This window comes from Lontra canadensis, unplaced genomic scaffold (genome assembly GCF_010015895.1).
Source record: "Lontra canadensis isolate GAN:19392208 unplaced genomic scaffold, GSC_riverotter_1.0 scaffold230, whole genome shotgun sequence".
Taxonomy (NCBI): domain Eukaryota; kingdom Metazoa; phylum Chordata; class Mammalia; order Carnivora; family Mustelidae; genus Lontra; species Lontra canadensis.
In genome coordinates, this window is record NW_022631224.1 from 653,083 (window position 1) to 657,049 (window position 3,967).

At 43.6% G+C, this 3,967-nt stretch overlaps 1 non-coding gene across 1 annotated transcript; it reads right to left on the bottom strand.

Annotated features, from left to right (window-relative positions):
* Window positions 1–3,652: 3,652 nt before the first annotated feature.
* On the bottom strand, window positions 3,653–3,726 carry TRNAN-GUU. The gene has a single exon. It is a non-coding gene; the product is annotated as a tRNA-Asn (tRNA).
* Window positions 3,727–3,967: the final 241 nt, after the last annotated feature.

The window sequence follows — 3,967 nt, forward strand, 5'->3', positions numbered from 1 at the left end:
CCATTTCTGTACACATTTATTTTTCTTTTGTTAAGATGCTATATAAGCCCAAGTTCTAACCACCCCTTTGAGTTACTCATCATGAGGTTTCTCCTATGTGATGTAAGCTGCATGCTTTGATAAACTGTTTTTCTCTTGTGACCTGTCCTTTGCCAGTCTTGATCTTATACGTCCCCAGCCAAAGAACCAAGAGGGTATAAGGGAAAAGAATTTTCCCTCCCCTGCACTGCCTATAACAAAATACGAGAAAATAGAGTTGAGCTAAAGGACTAATTATTCAGTTTCAGTTGGAATTTGGAGGAGATGTAAAGGCTGGGGACAGTTTCCCTCCAGGATATGCTTCAGAAAGAAAGGGTGGGCCGAACAGATCAAACCCAGGCACTGTCAGGAAAACATGGTTCCAGGGGAGAGTTGTATCTACAGAACTCTCTGTTAAGACCTCAAGAAGACTGAAGTAGTGCCTCCTAGACTCTTTCAGACAGAAAGGAAGGCTTTCATTTCATTTCATTTCATTCATTTTCTTTAAAATCAATTAATTACTGTATAGTGTATTATTAATTTCAGAGGTAGAGTTTAGTGATTCATCAGTTGCATGTAACACCCAGTGCTCATTACATCCCGTGCCCCTCCTTAATGCCCATGACCCAGTTACCCCATCCTCCCAACCTCCTCCCTTCTAGCAACCCTCACTTTGTTTCCTATAGTTAAAAGTCTTTTATGGTTTGTCTCCCTCTCTGCTTTTGTCTTATTTTCCCCTCCCTTCCCCTATGTTCAACTGTTTTGTTTCTTAAATTCCACAGATGAGTGAAATCATATGATATCTGTCTTTCTCTGATTTATTTCGCTTAGCATCATACCCTCTAGCTCCATCCATGTCATCGCAAATGGTAAGATTTCATTTTTTGATGGCTGAGTAATATTCCTGTGTGTGTGTGTGTGTGTGTGTGTGTGTGTGTCTTCTTTATCCATTCATCTGTCAATGGACACCTGGGTTCACAAAGGAGGCATTCTATCAATCTTAAGGGCAGGTCTCAGAGACCTTCCCTGTTAAGGAGGCTTTTTAAGGATCTTAAGGACATTCACACACAGCAACATTACCAGGGACCCGATATAGAAAAGGGATGATTTCTAAGAGATTTGTGAGTGTGACTTTTGCCTAATAAGTGGAGTATATATTGATATATTTATAAAAAACTCTTTAAGCTTTTAAAGAAAGTACATCAGATTGGATTGCAAGGGACAGAGACAGTATAAAATTGAAAGAAGCCCTTGGAGCTCCAAACTCATATGGTCAGGAAGCAGGCTGAGAAAATGATCAGCTCCAAACACTGACTATTCTTATGAAAAAGTAAGGCCAATCCAGAAGGTAGAAGTGAGAGCCACAGAGAATCATACCCAGTGAGTAGTAACGGGGCTTCATCAAGGAACTGGCAACATGTACCTGACTGGATGTCAGTGATATGACCAGTGACTGCCACGTGCCTTCAACTTCCCCCTTCCGAATGGAAGTGTCAACAGCAGGTGACCCACACCTGTCCCAACATTGTATATTAGAGATGTGGTGGCCAGGTAACTTACTCCTTTACTCAAAGTCTTTTGACCAGTTTTAGTATGTGTGCTTGCTGCCAAAACAAGCACAGAAGTCTTTTGACCAAGAAGAAACTGCACAAGCTCAGTTGGTTGAGTGTCTGACTCGTGATTTTGTCTCAGGTCATGCTCTCAGGGTTGCGAGCTCGAGCTCTGAGTCATTGGGCTCCACGCTGGACATAGAACCTACTTAAGATTAAAAAAAGAGAGAAAAAAAAAAAAAAGGAACTGCCCAAGGAACCTCATGTATACCAGGAACAATTCAGAAAGGAGATAAGTAGCTTATGAAGAGATGGAGAACATGGACTTCTGGGAGCAAAGGAAGGATGTTTGCGGCTCAAAGGGTAGCAGTCTCTGGGAGCACTGTAAAACACCAAGCATTCGCCTAACAGCAGAAAGTCTAACTCGTTACACTACAAAGATTAGGTAGAGTCCATGGGCTGGCAGTTCCTGTTGAGTAATTTGTGGCCAAACACCAGGGTATACCCTGAGCTAAGTGCCAGGACTCAGGTCCAGCACTGCAGCCAGCTCAAATCTATGCAGCCAAAGACCCTGCAATGTGATTCTGAGCCTGAAAACCTGGTAACACAACAGATCTGGATGATTCCAGAAGCCAGTTTACTTCAGCCAGTATGGGGCAAGTGCACAGCATTGCCTTGTAGCCTCCATAGCCTTGTAGCTTTGGCAAACAGAAGATTTAAGGACCGTGGGATGCCATTTGTACCGGAAAGTCCCCCAGAGAGCATGGCTGGATTACCCTGTTCACGTTTTCAGGAATTACAGGAAGTTGCTTATGATCTGAGTAGGTATGATAACTGTACCTGTTTTCTTGCTCCACCATATCTGCAGCTCCTTGCACAGACCTGGCACATAACCATTGTCAGTATCTGTTTGATGAATGAATGCAAGTGTGCATAAATAAGATGGATAACAGGTACATATTCAGTGACTAGGGACAAGCCAGGATTTTGTTTTTCTAAAAGCCTTCAGGAAGAAAGTTTGATTTAGCCAACAGAGTTTTCTATCCATGGTCTTCCTGTCCAGACTCCTGAGCTAAGAAGGACATCCCAGAGGATGAGAAGTCCAGCTCACTGGAGTTCCTGGCCAGGGAACAGAGACCAGAGCTCTGGCGACACATTCTTCATACTATACCAGGGTTTCCAAGCTGACCTGGGCCCACTCCCCAGGGAAACTGGCAGTGGGCTAACAGGAAGGGAAGGTGGGGAAGTTAAATGGGAAGAACTTGACGACTGTTGGGTTTGCTGGGTGAGGGAAAGAAACTTCAAGGAAGTTGCCTTGCTGCCTGGCTTCTTGCCCTAAAAGTGATGGTACTGCCATTTACTGAGAGAGGGAACACTGGAGAAGACTCCTGGTTAGGGGACTGGGGAGAAGTTGGATTCCGTTTGGGAGAGGATGACCAGGAAGGCGAGGGGTCAATGTGAAGCAGGCTGGTGATGCATGGAAAGGTTAAGGACTCAGAGAAATGCTGGAGACACAAATTTAAAAGTTGACAAGATCACACACACACACACACACACACACACAAAACATGAGTGTAATATGAAATGACCAGAGTTGGAGCCACAGGTAAAGCCCTTAAAAGATTATTTCTAGGACCTTCACTGCAGTCCTATGTATAAGAGCAGTGTTCAACTGTAAGTGAGTAGCAGGATAAATTAGAGCACATTAATGCACGAAATCCTTTAAACTTGAATCCCCTTTAAACTTGGTCAGAGATCATTGAGTTTCTCCAGGTGTTTAGGATCTGCTGCAAGAATTAACTAAATGGGAAAGACCCTTAGCTGATTTCTGTATTAGCAGCGCTCATTTGCAAAGGCCCGTTGGCTGTGGAATTCTGCAGAAAAGCAGTTTTGAAAGGTTTCACTTGTAGAGGGAAAAGAATGTAGCATCTCTAGTTTGGCCATAGTAAGCTCCTGATCTTATAGGATGCAAGACCTAGGAAAGGTCTCTTGCTAGATGGGTAGTGCGTAGAATTTTGGATTAGAAGTAGAAGTTTGATGTTTAAGAGGAAGGACTGAAAAAAATGGAAGACTACAATTGCAGGCGTCCCTGGGTGGGATCGAACCACCAACCTTTCGGTTAACAGCCGAACGCGCTAACCAATTGCGCCACAGAGACTAGCCCTGTATTTCTCTTCATGCAGGACGTATTTAGATCATTAGATCATTAGTCAAAGCCTAGCATTGTTCTATAGGATTCATTTTCTCACCTTGAGATTGCAAGTAGGTCTCAGTTGTGTGATTCTAAAAGCCAGAACACTAAACCACCCCTGTTGTACGACCCTAGGATCCTTGCTTCCTTTCTTCCCAATTTCTTAGCACCGGCAAGAAGTGCCTGCTTCTTTCTCCCAAAGTTGAGA